General features: G+C 39.1%; 1 protein-coding gene across 2 annotated transcripts in view; it reads right to left on the bottom strand.

The window, feature by feature from the left end:
* Prkg1 (protein kinase cGMP-dependent 1) overlaps nt 1–16,656 on the bottom strand; it is a 1,132,342-nt gene that overhangs the window by 534,503 nt on the left and 581,183 nt on the right. The window lies entirely within an intron of this gene.

Here is a 16,656-nt window from a genome sequence, read left to right on the forward strand (position 1 = left end):
TCAATGTGTAACCACCCGTATTTATATAAAGCTAACTATGAATTCATAAAGTTGTCTCCATCTCATCTATTACCATCTATATAAGACTCCTTCTTTTCTTTCTTGTCTATAAGCCCCCACTCCTCATAGTAAGGAACCCGGCCTTCACCATCTGCCATCTGTTTACTCAGCTCCACACAGAGCACATATCCCCAGTCAAGATCCTTATGGCTCCTTCCTCTTGCCATCTACTAGCTGAAGGAAACAAGATTCATCTTTTCACACTTTATCCCACATAATGTTTAAGTGTAATTCTTATGGAGGCCGTTAACCTGCACTCCCCCACAGACGCCCTACGTTATTTATGACTGGAGAACTTACTATGCTTCTCTCCTTATTTTTGAAAAGTTTCACTCATCTAGGTACAAAGGCAGACAAACAATTTGGGTTTATCTTTTAAAAAATGAGAGCTTTATCCACGATTCTCAACAAAATATTGAAAAATAGGTCAAAACATAAGGCTGGTTGTTAACTGCCTATTGACTTCACTAGGGATGAGCCTTTCCAATCATGCTTGTATCTGTCCAGTGCTTAAAAGTGACAGTAGACAGAGGTTCTGGTTAGTCAACAAAATGATGGACTGGGTATTAGGTCTATCTTGCACCTTACTGACATAAATTGGTATAGTTATGCTCTAACTATATTTTGAGAGAAAAGTTTTATTTTAACAGGAAGGGTGATATGTAGGAGGAGCTAAGGTGGGAGGAGTACAGAGAGGAGGAGGAAAAGGAGAGGAGGAGGAGAAGGAGAGGAGGAGCTAGGTGATGAGAGAGAAAGAGAGAGGGGGGCCAGACATGGAGGCAGATGTTCACATGTCTCCGCCAGTCAAAGATAGTTGATATAGTTAGGTTGGGTATTAGGTTACACTTCTGATTGATATTGAGCATTACCAAATTTATAAAGCCATTGGTTAACATTTTAAAAAATTGTATAAAAGCAAAAAGGAGAAGGGGGAATGGGATAGTGGTTTTCTAGGGAGGGGAAATGGGGAAAGGGGATGGCATCTGAAATGTAAATAAAATATCCAATAAAAAAAAAAAAACCTTACAAATAGAATTTCAAAAAAAAAAAGTGACAGTAGAGAAAAGAGAGAAAAGAGCTAGTGCTTCATTTATTTCTACCTTTCTGAGAGTTTCCCTTTTGTATCAAAGCTAGTGGTATTGAGATGCATCAAATGGAATTAGTTTGAAAATAACTCCTGAGATGCCAAGATTTTAATAAACATATGAATCATAGGCATCACCCTGTAATTTTGTCCAATATAACTTAAAAAAAAAAAACCCCGATCTGAATCACAGTGGTTTTATGATCAACACAAAACCATGAGACTATGAAGAGCTGTGGAAAGAATGGCTCCCAATTAAGCATCCTCTGTGTTTGGAAGTGTCACCGAGACCGCATTGTCTGACGTGCTTGAGAATCACAGGCCAGCAGTGAATATGTTTGAAGTGCCAATGTTGGTACAGACTCATATTTGTAGAGGAGAAGACTGGGCAGATTTCCTGAGTCAGACAGAGTCTCTTCATTTCCATAAGACTTTCTCCTTCCTGTTTCTCTCTGCCTTTCAAACCCTGTTCATTATTTAGTATCCATTCCTGTCCACTCTCTTACAGGAAGCTTTCCTAATGATCTCAGGTCACCGACTCCTCTCACAGCTTCTGTCTGTTGTATAAAATATCTGAACTCTTTACACAGATCTATTGTATGCCCAGAAGTTGCAGCTTTGTGACACCTTAAATCCTTAAGAGGTACAATAGTTTTATGCTTTTCCTCATTTCTCTATGATACCTATTATTTGCCAATCCCACAGTACCAAGAGAGAATATCTGTAGTAAGCTGGATTAAATGAGTTTTGGACGCCATAATGTTTTGGGAGTCTGTCAACTTTAAGGGGTTTCAGGTAAGTTAGGGTGTCTCTCCTGTTGAGAGTAAAAGCTAATTGAAGACCAACATTTACTTGTTAATGATGTCCTAGCGAAGGGAGAACTAACTACCTAAGCATTCTTCTATTAACCCACCCACCCCAACCTCTACCTTACTCTTTTATATTAGTGATTTCTATTTACTTCTTTCTGACATTTTATGCTTACCTGGTACTTCTCCCAGAAACCTGGGACTAGGGCAAAGAGCATATTTTTTGAAAGTAAGATAGATTTGAACAAGAAGTAAGCAGTTTATATCTGGGCATGGAGAAAGGAAATCTTTCCAGGGAGACAGAAAAGTGAGAATTCCTCTGTTAATGTTTTAAGAATGCACTATTTTCTGGAAACTAGGAGATAAAACCTAGACGTCGAGCCTTCCAGGAACGAGGAGAAATCAACGAAGAAAAGTGAAATCTCATTTTTGCATTCATTTAGTGTTGTCTTTTGTCTTTAGCTAGGCTCACGTATCTACATTGTTTATGCTTGTAGATAAAGAGTAAATTATATACACAACACTGCCTTTTTAAGTTTGGCTTAATTCAGGCTTGGCTTTGGTTTACGATAATGTTCTACATAATTCAGGACCTGTTGCTTGGGAGACCCCTTGCCTTCAGGATCTGGGGTGGACATTTACTATTTTGTACTTGTACCCATCCCTCAATTTCCTGGACAGACCTCATTGCAATAAAGAGATGTATGCTAACCTATGCAGTTGTCTTCTGTCTCAGATGGCAGAAGAGCCCAAATTCCCCTCTGCCAGCACACAGAGAATGGCAACAAAGATATGGAATGCACACAAGCCTATTTGGCAAAAAGAACTACTACCTTCTAGCTCCGAACCTCCATCCAGCCATGCAGAGATGAAAGGAACAGGTGGATATAATTAATTACACTCCATATCAATGACAAATCATAGCAGACAAACCCATCCTTCATGCTTCCAAAGCTCTCGTATTTCTTTCTATTCTGGCTTGTTCCCAGTCCTAAAGGAACCCAGGGTTGATTCTATCACCACACATGCCATCCATTCATTTTTGATTAGTAGCTTAAAGCTGATTCCTGCGTTTGTCATCAAGAAGCATATTTAGGACTATTTCCATGTTTTTCTTCTTTAAAAAAAAAAAAAAAAAAAACTTGGCTTGCTTGCCACTGGTGCCCAGTACTGTCGATGCTTTAGGCATTGAGAGCCATGATAATTCTCTGTCATTGCTTCTGTTGAATCTCATCAGGGAGTCTCCACTTTATTGCCTGTTGAAAGCCTGTTTTTCAAATGGGTTCCAATATTGCTTGAATCTCACGCCTGAACATTTCTTCACCAACCACTCTCAATGAATCAAAACTGTTCCGCTCCATTAACTACTTACAGGTAGGCTGAGCGTTTGAGGAATGGGCCATAATTCTCAAGGTTAAAGAAAGGCACATTTAAACATCTGTGACCACAAAATGACAAATTCTGCCGGCACTTTCCTACAGTACCTTATGAATGACTCCCTGATCTCAGGCACAAGGAGTAGTTGATTCTTCTAATTATTGAGATGAATGCTTGGAATTTGAAATTCTGCCATGTATTTTCAGTCTTCCTGTTACCGTTTCCTATTCAACAAACCACACATTTCAATATTTCTGCTTATAATAGTTCCCCCTGAAAACAAACTTATTCTTATCATGAGATATATTTTTATATTATGGCAGAGAAAATTTAGCTGAATGGTTTCAGGATAAAGAAAGGCATAGAATGTACCAATAGACATGTTAATGTGGGTAGGGGTGGGATAGGATGGGGAAGCGCATTGGCTTCTATACTATGCAAAGAGTTACAGGTATCCGGGTTTAGTGGTGCACACTTTTAGTCCCAGCACTGGGGAGCTAGGCAGGCTGATCTCTGTGAGGTCAAGACCAGACTGGTCCATATAGAAAGTTAGAGAGTTCCAGGACAACCAGGGCTACATAGAAGGAACATGTCTTCTTAAAAACACACAACAACAACAACAAAACATCAAGAAAAAAAAACTAAACTTCCATGAAACTAGAAGAAATAGTCTTATCTAGAGAAGAGCATACTAATTGGTTATCCAACACCAAACAGTCAGAAAACACATACCTACAAGTAACATTATACAGACTGAGCAGGCTGTATTTATATATTTAGAAATACATACATAGACACAAATGAATGTAGCAATAATCAACGAGAAAGAGGCTGTGAATTTGAAAGAGCAAGCAGGAGTGTACTTGAGGGTTGGGAGGGACAAAAGAGAAGAGAGAAATGATGTACATGTAATTTCAAACATGAAAAAAATAATCTCTCTCTCTCTCTCTCTCTCTCTCACACACACACACACACACACACACACACACACACACACAGAGAGGAATTTACAGAGATTGCCATTGCATGCACATGATGTGTGCAATCTCAAGTCTAACAAAATAACAGCATGGGCATCTGAACACAAAATCCTAACCCCATCCTGAGGAGGAAATGACATTTGAGAGCTGCTGGGAGAGGAAGATTTGGTTTTCTTGAAGGGTGTTATCCCTGCTATAGCAACTATTTACCAGGGCAAGTCCCATACTTGAGGGTAGTTATTACTCCATACAAACTGCATTAGACAGAACAAAGTGGGGGGTAGGGATAGGGAGAGAGAGAGTTTACTAAATTGTGTATATAGGGAAGTGGATCTAGGAGTTGGAGGAGAGGTAGATATGATCAAATACATTGTGGTAAGTTATTTCTCTGCTAGTGAAATGGGCCAACTCAATCCAAATGAAAGTAGGCAGGTTTAAGGGAAGCAGCTCTTGAGCAGTAAACTGGTCCCAAGGACCAAGGCCAGGGAAGTTTCCACGGAGAGGGAGAGAGGAATGGGAGAAGAGAAAGAAAGAGCATGTGCAGAAAGAGGGATAGAAGAGAGAAGGGAGAAGAGACCAAAAAAAAAATGTCTGGATTATATATGGAAGAGCTTCTGGGGGAAGGGCAGCCTAATCCTTGGGCTAGAAAATTCAGGGTAGAGGGCAGAGTTTGCCAGGTAGGGACTGAGTGATTCTGGGAGAATCTGGGTGCCAGGTCTGCTTTGGTCTGTTAAATATCAACTCAGCTCTTTGTTCCAGGGTCTGAAACCCAATACATTAAATGAAATTCTCAAAGAATTAATTTTAAATGTATAGGTTTCAGCCAGATTAATAGAGAAACTATTTGCAGCATGAAAACAGACACGTAGACTAATGGAATAAAATAGAGGACCCAGAAATAAATCCACACAGTGACAGTCACCTAATCTTTGAAATGTGTCAAAAACATGTATTGGAGAATAGACAGCCTCTTCAATAAATTGTGCTGTGAAAACAAGAATTTCACATATGAACCGAAGCCAGATCAGTATCTCTAATCATGCAAAAAAAGTGGGGAGGGGGGAATCAAAGACCTTAATGATAGACTTCAAACTCTGAGAGTGTTGGGGAAAAGCAGGTCAATATCTGCCAGACCTAGGTATGATCAAGGACAGCATGAAAAGGATCCACAGCACAGGAAACAGGAAACAATCCAAGAATTCACAAATAGGATGCAATACAATAAAAAGCTTCTGCTTGGCAAAGGAAACCAGAACGAGAGTAAAGAGACTCTAAAGAATAAGGGGAAAATATCTAATAGATGATATATCTAGAAACCATGAAGAACTCCTAAAACTGAATGCAATCCCCCAACAAAACAAAACAAAACAAACAAGAAAAAAAAAAAAAAAAAAAAAAACAAAACCCACAAACAAAACCCACCCAGCCAAGAAATGGGATGATGAATGGAATAGGCAGTTATGAAAAGAAAGGGGTGATGCATATTTGAAAAGGTGTTCAACGTCCTTAGGCATGAGGAAAATACAAATAAAAACCGATTTGACATTACATCTCACCCCACTCATAACAGCTAATGTCAAAAGGATGCAAAACAGCGGTGAGAACATGAGGAAAGCGGACTCATACACTGCTGGTGAGAATGGAATATTGATGGAAATCAGCTTGAAGGTGTTCCACACAACTTAAAGGAGGACCACTGTCTGACTTAGCCACATGGCTCCTGGGTACATAACTGAAGAATATATACATATATTCTTCATATATATATACTGGGTACATATATCCCTGTACACTCATGCTTTTACTGCATAATTCACAATAGATAATATAAGGGAATAATCAGACACAAACTAGGTGTCTATCGACAGACAAATTGACAAACATGTGCTACATGTATCTACAACAGAGTTGTACTCATCTTTAAAGAGTTAAGAAATTATGACATGCTTTGGAAAATGGATGGAATTGAAGGTCATTATGGTAAACAAAATAGGTCAAATTTAGTTAGCATATACATACGTGTGTACATATGTATATCCCACATATGAAAGAAAATGTGATAAACACGTCACATGAAAGTAGAAACAGTACTGTGACGAGTGGGGAGAAGTAAGTCAAAAGGGAGTTGGGGGGGGGAAGTAAAGGAGACAAGGTAATAGAACACATGTGTCATGAAAGGAGAAACATTGTGTGGAGAAGAAGGAAACCACAGAGAGGGGCAGAGGAGGGGAGGGAGGGCAGACAGGAGCAAATAACAACAGGGTGGAATGTGTCAAAATATCACAATGAGACCCATTTCTTCTCATGATAACAAGGACAAAAACCACAGGCACAAAACACAGGCATGGAGGCAGACATAAAACAACGGAGGTATAGGAACCATTGAGCATCCTAAGTGGAGGACGCATCCGAAGCAAACTCACGGGGAGAACGACTGCAGGGATCACTGGGTATTTCAAATACACTCAGCTCTTCTTCTTTCACATTAAGTTAATTTTCTTTTTTGAGACAGGGTCTCACCCATAATGTAGCTTTGGCTTATCCAGGACTCATTATGTTTTAGGAGGTCTGTAGGTCCTTGTGCTCACAGATAAGCTTGAGGGAAACCAGGAATGTGAAACACACAGGGCTGTGTCTTCAAAGGAAAGATGTACAACCTGTTTTCTTCCCAGGAGGCTGGGGACAAGGTGGTTTATAGCTCCTTGACTTCTGCGCTGTCTGGCTATCTCTATGGCCAGACCACACAGGCTTTTCTCAGACCTGTATCAAGGGCTTGTTTATCTCAGTTAATCTATAGCATTATCCTTCCCTAGGCCCTTATCATGAGTTTTCTTTACCTTGAGCCTGTGCTGAGGGCCAGGCAGGAGGAAGAGAAATGGCTTTAGAATTCATGGAATTCTATCCACTGGTTACCACAGCCACAATGGTGAGCCTCGGTGTGGCATGACTCTGAGGACCACATGTCCTGAGGACTTCATGCTCTTTTGAAGTTCTGTTCTTCTTGCTGCCCTTACATCCCTCTTAATCTAAGAATTGCATAAAAACTTTAAGGGGGCTCCCAGTCCCTCACTGGGCAGTATCTCTGGCATTCACAGTATTAATGCTTGATTTCTTTCAGGCATTGCTGCTGGAGCAGATTAATGTTTCTATCACCACCCTAGAGAAGAACTTAGATTGTAACTTAGATTGTAAGAATGTGGATTGTCAATGATGACCACTATCCTTAGGAAACATTTGGAAAAATAAAATTGTAGATGACGCTAGGTCGAGACGAGATGTTTTTACTACTGTCTCTGATGTAGAAAATCTTAGGGAACAATTTGAAATAAAAAAGGCACACTATTAAGAGATCAGCTAGGGACCTTTTATGGTCAGGGAACAAGAACGATGGCAGCACTGGCTGACGTGTCTTTCACTGAGGCTGGACTGGTGATGATTGATTTCTTATATCCATTTTTGCCCTCAGCTTCCTGATATGATTTATTAAGAATTGCTGATGAGTAGATATGCATTCTGAGGCTTTAAAGTAGATACGACTGATTTTTATATAAAAGTTTAGATTTGTGAGTCTTTTAAGATTCTTACAAGATTACTTTTAAAGATAAATAATAAAATAACCACTCTTTTCTTCATAAGCTCAAATTGCTGCCTGCCAGTAAGAGAAACTGGCTGAGAAAACTACCTTGTTTGCTCACACTTTGTTAATCTATCACAAGTGGCTTAGTTATGAATGTACGTGGGTTCTTGGGAATAGTTATTTTTTTTTTTTTACCTGTACTGCATGTTATTTCTTTTAAAGCTATTCGGAAATACACTGTTTCTCATAATCATTTACTAGAAGAAAACTTAAGTGTAATTACATTGTAATTTTATGCTTTTTGAAAAGATATATATATATATATATACATATATATATATATATATACATGTTATGGAATTAAAAATGAAGAGTTGGGGTTGGAACATTGTTCCTTCTATCAACTATGTGTATGTATGTTTATATGTACAGCTTGTCTGGGTATGTATTGGAGCTTGCCCCCCCCAACTGTGTATATGTATGTGTGTGTGTCTGTGTGTGTGTGTGTGTCTGTGTGAATTTTCTCTTTCTTTCTTTTTCTTGCCAGCCCCAAAGAATTAAAAGAGTTCATAGTTTTTCCACTGGCTACAGGGGAGTACCAGGCCCAGTACATTAAGCTTTGTTTCCTCAGAGAAAAGTCTGCTGAGTAACTTCTCTCACCGCTGGCTTCTAAAGGCAGCAGCTTCTGTTGGTATCTGGACTCACCCCTGTCAGCCACTCTCAATACTGATTCTCCATCAGCTGCCTGCCTCAGTTTATCCTTTGATGTCAAAACTGGTCTTTGGGAAGCTGATTTATCAGTTAATTTATAGAACCTGTCTTTATGGATGATGTCACTTGTATCTTTTAAGAGTGTTGATGTAGTCATGTCTTAAACTTTGTAGTGCACATGGGATTGAATTAATTATCACCAGGACATTATTGTTTTTTCAAATTGTGTTGTGCTCAAATATTCCTAAAATAAACTACCCAATGTCAGATGCTACTGAGTCATGTTGCACTGACTTTCTTTTTGTCTCTCATGAATTCACACTCTTCTGGCCATAGTGTTTATAGAGACCCGTGCCCCCCCCCCCCAACACTTTATATTCAGACTGGCCTCAGACTCACTCAGATCTACCTTCCTCTGCCTCTCAACTGATGGGATTGAAGACATGTTTCACTACAACCATCTAAATTTTACTTTATTCTCTCTCTCTCTCTCTCTCTCTCTCTCTCTCTCTCTCTCTGTGTGTGTGTGTGTGTGTGTGCGCGTGCGTGCATGTGTGTTGCATGTGAATATGTATAAATGTGAGTATGGGTGCCCATAGAGTCCCAAAAGGAAACTGGATAGCCTGAGCCACCTGCCATGGGTACCAGGACCTGAACTTGGGTCTACTGAAAAAGTGGTATATGTGCTTAACATAAATGCCACTTCTGAGCTATTTAGTTTTTTTCTAAGTATTTAAATATATTAACACATTTTATGTCATAGGAGTTATGATCAATAACTTTGCATATATATTATTAATAAAACTGTATATATATATATATATATATATATATATATATATATATATATACACACACACACATGAGAGAGAGAGAGAGAGAGAGAGAGAGAGAGAGAGAGAGAGAGAGAGACTGTGTGTTGGTTTGACTATTGTGACCAAGGTCTCAGATCAGTGTTAGAAGTAAGACCAGGACTCAGAGATGCCAGTTCTCAGATTCTGTTCTATTAATCCTGTCTATTCTATTCTATGCTGCTGATGCAAGAACACATATAAACATGAAGTTGAATGAATTAGCTGGAAAAAAATCACTGAGGGCCAAAGTGTAGATCTTGAGCACTGTCAGTAAGGACCATGAATAACATCCTGAAGTCATACAACAACCATTGAGGATTTGGGGCAGAGGATGATGCTCTTTCTTACAAATGAGAGAATCTGTCTCAGGTAATAAATGCCTTCTTGACAAGCCCCTATCAACTTAAGCCCCTGTCAATCCCCAGCCCAATGTTATCAACTCTAGAAATGCAAAGATGACTTTTGTCTGTTTAGCTTTATGTATACTCTGCATGTATGTAACAGGCCCACAGCACAAAGCTTGGTGAATGGACAGATGTGCACACAACAGAGGCACCTTTAAAAGGCATGGAGAAAAATAAAATGAAACCTAGATGCACTGAGAGGAAGTTTCCAGGTAACTTTAACTGCTGATATCCCTTGATTTATCTGTACCACACCCATTTAAATGCCCATCACAGGACATGGATGTGGTGATATCCAGATGTAATCTCAGCACTGAGAGGCTGAGGAGGAAGATTATAAGTTTGGGATGGATACAGGCTGGAATGCAAGAAGAGAGTTCAAGGCCAGCTTGAGCTACAGAGAGAAAACCTGCTTCATCAAAACAAAACAACCTTATGTTGTTTCTTTTCCTCCTTCCCTCCCTCCCTCCCTCCCTCCCTCCCTCCCTCCCTCCCTCCCTCCCTCTCTTTCTTTTCCTTCCTTCCTTCCTTCCTTCCTTCCTTCCTTCCTTCCTTCCTTCCTCCCTCCCTCCCCCTCCCTCCCTCCCTCCCTCCCTCCCTCCCTCCCTCCCTCCCTCCCTTTCTTTCTTTCTTTCTTTCTTTCTTTCTTTCTTTCTTTCTTTCTTTCTTTCTTTCTTTCTTGTTTTTTTGAGACAGGGTTTCTCTGTATAGCCCTGGCTGTCCTGGAACTCACTCTGTAGACCAGGCTGGCCTTGAACTCAGATCTGCCTGTCTCTGCCTCTCAAGTGCTGGGATTAAAGGCATGCGCCACCACTGCCCGGTGTATGTTGGTATTTTTTCTTTTGAATTTTTTTTTTAAAAAAATGTATTATTAATGTGTTTATATTATTGTATTGAAGTCAATGGACAACTTTGTGGAGTCACTTCTCTCCTTCTACATTTATGAAGGTTCCGGGGACTGAACTCAGGCGACCAGGCTTGCTCAGCATGTATATTTACCCGCTGAGCCATCCCACCAGCTCCACTTTGGTATTTCTGATTAGGGAAGACACTTAAGTGTATTTAGCTCAACCTTATTACAATTCTACTTTTCAGAATAAAAGACATGGCTGAAACTTTTTACTCCTTTGTCATGATAATATATTTAAATTTAAAGTGGATATAGGAGCTGCAGTCATTTTTCTAACTCAGTGCTAATGTTTTACCTATGCTTTATAATAGCCAAGACTCCTTTCTCTAGCGATTGAATATATTTGTACCTGATCTTAAAAGGCAAATCACATAAGCTCTGAAACGCCACAACACTCAAAAAATAAATGTAAAAACAGAATTGCAAGTGGACTTAAGCAGTATTTATTTGTTCCTACTTAATATCTGTCCATTATCCGCCATGTTTCATGATTTGAATTTGATTTTCCAATTCCTGCACAGGTTAGGGTACTGATGTCTCCATCAAAATGGGGGAAATAAAGGCATACTGCTTCATAGTGCTTATCAGTAAAGAGTTGGATGTGTTCATTTTTTAAAATTCTAGTTTCCCTTCATAATAAGAGAATAAACTGCAGCGAGAACAAGAACTACTTATTAGTATTCCTTCTTTGAAGATTCAGAGTCATACGGGGACTGAGAGGACATCATTTTTTCTAGGATCTAAACTGAGATCAGAATCTTGGCTCATGGGGCATCATGAGGGACAGTGTTCTGACAACTCTGAATGTGCTGAATGATTTTCTGGTCTCTTTGTGTTCAACTTCAGCATTGCAAACATTGACTGACATTCAAAGTACCCAGCGGGTGCTGGTTAACGAGTATTCTTCTTATGCTGGATACAGAGCTCCTTCCCCCTCCAGCATATTGCCTCCTGGTCACTTACATCAGCTGTATGTGCTCTTTTGGCACGACAGCACGTATTCCAGCTCTGTCTTCCTGGGTTCCCTCCAACTAATAAAGATTTTTATAAAATAGGATTCCAACAGAATTGGAAACTTGGGATTGAACAAAGTGAAGTTCTCCTAGGCTCCTTGCCTAATTTCAATTAAGCCTTCTTTGATTTAGTTTAGACGCTGGGCATGTGGCCCAGCACTTCATTTCATGGTTACAATAAATCGCGGGCACCATCAGCAGTGTCATCTTCAATTGACATTTACACACTTGGGCAGAGGCTAACAAGTAACCGGGATGGGAGGAAAACCACGGAAATCCGGTACAGCATCGAAAACCTGTCTTCAGAGAAGACTGAAAAGCTCATTCAAACTCTCTTGGGTTGCTTTTAACAAGTGGATGTGCTGATGTACACCCGGCAGGAGAGTATTCTTGTATACTACTTGCTCCCTCAGTGATGAGAGAGAGAGAGAGAGAGAGAGAGAGAGAGAGAGAGAGAGAGAGAGAGTCAAATGCTGCATGATCTTGCTTAAACTTGGAACTGAAAAAGGTCGAACTTGGGCAGAGAGAACAATGGAGTTTGCTAAAGAATGAAGAGGAAGCAAACAGGAAGTAGTTGTTGGTGGAAGGAATCAGTGTTTCAATTAGGAAAGGCAGTCAATGATTTGGACCACACATGACTGACTACAACACAACAGATGTTATAAAGTTGCTGAAAGCCTAGAGGTTAGATGTTTTCACCATAAAAAAAGGAAAAGTACTTCACATAGGACTTAGATTTATTAAATTATTCCACACTAAGTATGCATACCAAATTACTATAACTCACACAAATATATACATAGTAATATTAAAAATAGAATTAAAGGATAAAAATGATCAAAGTATAATAGCATATGAAATGTATAAAAATGCCACAAAGAGATCCCATATTTGCTTACTGAAAAGTTAAAAGGTGATTAAAATTAATTTTGAGAATAAAAAGAAAAGCAAAATCACAGCAAACAGCAGCAGAATGACTGAGGTGTGAATACTTCATCTGGGACTTTTGGAAAGGCTTGTCCTACGGTCCCCCCACTTCGCTCTGGATCATATTTTCCCAGATCTAAACCTTGTTCAGTCTGGAGTCTGAGGGGCAAGGAGGCTGAAGTCAATAGGATCCCAGATCACAGGGCAGGAGCTACTGAGTCATCACAGTATTACCTAGGAATCTCTAATCTGAGACCCCCTTCCTACTGTGTTGGGTTTTCTTTTATCTCTATAAAAATCCAGCTCATTATGGCACTGGAGAGACTGCTTAACAGTTAAGAGCACTAGCTGCTCTGCCAAAGGCTTGGGTTGAGGTTCCCAGCATCCACGTAGTGCCTCATGGCTGTCCTTAAACTCCCATATCAGAGAATCCAATGCTCTCTTCTGGCTCTGTAGACACCAGCCATACATGTTATGTCTGCACATAAATACACATACAATTAAACACAAATACACATACAATTAAAAATTATTTTAAAAACCTGAGATATCTCACTTAATTAACATTAGTAAAAACTCCCATAAGGCAACATGATAACATTATTTATTTGTTCTATATAAAAACAGTATCCCTTTGTTAAATAACGAAGGAATTGCAGATTGGTTGTGGCCAGTTTTCTATTAAGCATGAACACTTTCTTTCTACAAGGGGTAACTCTTAAAATTGCCTCATTACTAACAGCAGGAATTCAATTCTTGTTAAATATATAGATGAATTTAAAACCAATTATAAGGTCTAGTTTAGAAATCCCTCTTACAAACTAAAAATTTAATTCAATCTAGATATTTACTGACTATTTTAAAAAGGGCTTTACAGGTCACAGAGTTGTTGTTGATTTTAATGATGTTCTCGATAATTCAAAAATGTGTTGTTTATTAAAACAAAAGCTGTTAAAATTGTGTATCAGTCATGGGAAGAAGATGAGGAGAAAAGTATAGCAATGTGGTAGGGTCCAGATACCAGAACACTCGCTGAGGGAGTAGGAAGAATAGAATCAAGAATGACTTCCTGTAGGAGGTGACATTTTTTAGCTGGAAGAGAGGGTACAAAGATGAATGAGTTTAAGTGTAAAATTAATTATATTCCATTGTAGTCCTTTGACAGAATAAGGCAAAGGTAGTTTTTTGATATTACATATAAAATTCTTTAATAGTTCCAGGCTCTAGAATGATGTGTTTCCTTGGCCTTATTATTTCTAGCTCATTTTTATGAATGATTATGCAAGCTCTTTTTTTTTTTTCCTTTTTGGTTCAACTCAATTGTGATTGGCACAGCATCTCATAAGGCTTAGACATGGACTCTTGTTGAGGGCCTCATGATTTGGATGAGGCAAAATGTAAGGCACTATGTGGAAAAAAAAAAAAAACAGATTCTAATGCAACATAAAAAACGAAGTTTCCCAACATGGCAGAGAGAACATCACCAGATCTCCCAGGATGGAGAAGGTTTTGAGGATTTACCCAAGTACCTTTTGTGTATCAGAGCCAGTGCTAATAGGTAAAATTCTTGGCACCCAAAAATGGTTGGTCTGTGCCAGCTTCACATGAGAAATCTTTGACCTGCAGACTGAGACATGAGCAGCACCAAATCTAGAGAGGAATGAGGGTACAGATACTGACCCTTGAGTTTTATTCATGGAATGAGATCTGCCATTTCACGTGGCACACGCATAGAAGATCTCAAGGCTCCACTCTTGTATTGAAAGAATAGGTTTGAAGCAAGAGGTCAAAGTTCCACTTCTCACTGCCGTGCCATTCTACCAATGCAGCGGGGTCCTCTCGGCCAGCACTTCTGCAGGTTAGCGACAGTTCTAACTCAGGCTTTGCTTTCCTTGACATCGGACTTCTGCAGGCTACTGTGTTATCATCTCTTTTGAATGTGCCCTAGATAAGCATTAATTTACCTACAGAATAATAGCTAGGGAAGGAGTATTTTACTTATCTGTGGAGAAACAAATTCAGCAAGCACGTTACCTAGCAACTGAAGAGTGCACCTTAGACCGAGAATGATTATAAATATTCTTTACGGTTCAGTTTTTTTTTTTAAGATGGGAAAAAAACTTTAAAGAACATTATGATTAATTTAAATAAGATTGATTATACAAAGAAGGTGCCCAGAGTGCCTAATGTGTTAACAATAAATGCACTGTCTAGTCATTATTCCTTCTGCTCACTGTGGTGACTCATCACAGACTCCTTTTGGTCCATACACAATGCAAGTGAATTACTGGCTTCCAAAAGGAAAGTAGCAGTTCCTATTTTCTATTCCTCTTGTGTGCTCAAAACTGAAGATTTGCATTCATGGGGAGGGAGGGTGAAAATACAGTGGTCCAGAGCTAGCTCATCACAGATTTATGTAACAGTGTCAATGCTTCTCTTCGTGTTTTCTTTGTGTAGTTTGTCATCATTACCTTTTTTTTTTTTTTTTTTATGCATTTAGGGGAAGGAGGCTAGAAAGTAAAGTGACACACTTTGCTGTAATTGAATATAAAATGTCACTGAACAAAACCCTTTGTGATAATATTGAGGCCATTTGGAAGTTCAAGGAAAAATATTTACAGGGTAACTTCTTGACATGTTCAGCCCCTCTAGCTTCAGCAGAAGAAAACCTAATTAAAGAAAGGAAAATCTAGTACCACCACCCTTCTTGTTATTCATAGCACCACTCTGAAGATTAATGAGAAGTCTGTTTTAAGGGGGAAATGAAATTTAATTTATCATTAGTATTATATTCAATGAAGTGCTGACTCTTTTGACAGTCTCTCACTCTGTCATAGTCTGCAGTCAGTCTAGGAAGTGTAGAGCATGGGAACCAGCACCACTGACCTAAATGCAGAATCAATGGTCTATTTCAAATCCTGTTGTATTAATAGCTTATAATTGTCTTTGAAGTTCACTTGTGGGCACAATGTGCATGTCATCTTTGACTGTCAATACTGTAAACAGTCTAAGGGCTTGTCTATATCTGACTCATTCCTACCCCTCCCCCAACATTCTTAGAATGCAGAGGAGGCTCTCAATACATATTTATTGAATTATAAATGATAGACACAATGAAGATAGTTTTAAGATTGTGGCAGGTTTAAAAATATTCTGTAACTAGAAAATGTGCTTTCCTTAAATGTAACGAGAGAGAGAGAGAGAGAGAGAGAGAGAGAGAGAGATTTTCTTGTGTGTATGTGGTATGCATGTGTGTCTGCGTATTTGTATACATTTGTACACAAATGTGTGTGTGTGTGTTTACACATGGGCTTATGGGGGCCAGAGGTTGATATTGAGGGTCTCTCTTGATCTCTGCCCACTTTGTTTATTGAGACACAGTCCCTAGCTGAACCCAGGGCTCATGTACTTGGTGAGCACATTTGGCTAGTCTAACTAGCTAGCTTCAATCTCTGCCTCCCCAGAGCCATGGTTGCATGTGGGTTGTTGTCCCAGCTTTTGTGTGGGTGCCGTAGAAACAAATTTGGGTCTTCAAGCCTGTACAGCAAGCTTTTTATTCATGGACCCATCTTCCTTGCCCCAGGAATTTTTTTTTTTTTTAATTTGAGAGAAAGATGATTGTTAGCAAACCGAAAAGGTTATTGAAAACAAATCAAGTACTAAACTGTATGTAGTCAGGTAACACTGAGTACATCAGAGCAAGAAGCTATTAATTACCAATTCATTAGGTAAGCCTTTGAGGTGATTTCATGTTTCAGAATAACAAGCAATTAAGCATGTAAGATGTAGCCAAAATTAAATGTATTTTTAAACAGGTTGAACATTTTATCATTGAGAGTTCCTCTACGATGAAAACCAAGTGACCTCCTGCCCCCAAACAAGAACAATTTTAGGATTACAGTAAATTCTTCTTGAGGTTAGTAAGTTTTCAAATCTTATTAAAACATAAA

This window comes from Arvicanthis niloticus, chromosome 1 (genome assembly GCF_011762505.2).
Source record: "Arvicanthis niloticus isolate mArvNil1 chromosome 1, mArvNil1.pat.X, whole genome shotgun sequence".
Taxonomy (NCBI): Eukaryota; Metazoa; Chordata; class Mammalia; order Rodentia; family Muridae; genus Arvicanthis; species Arvicanthis niloticus.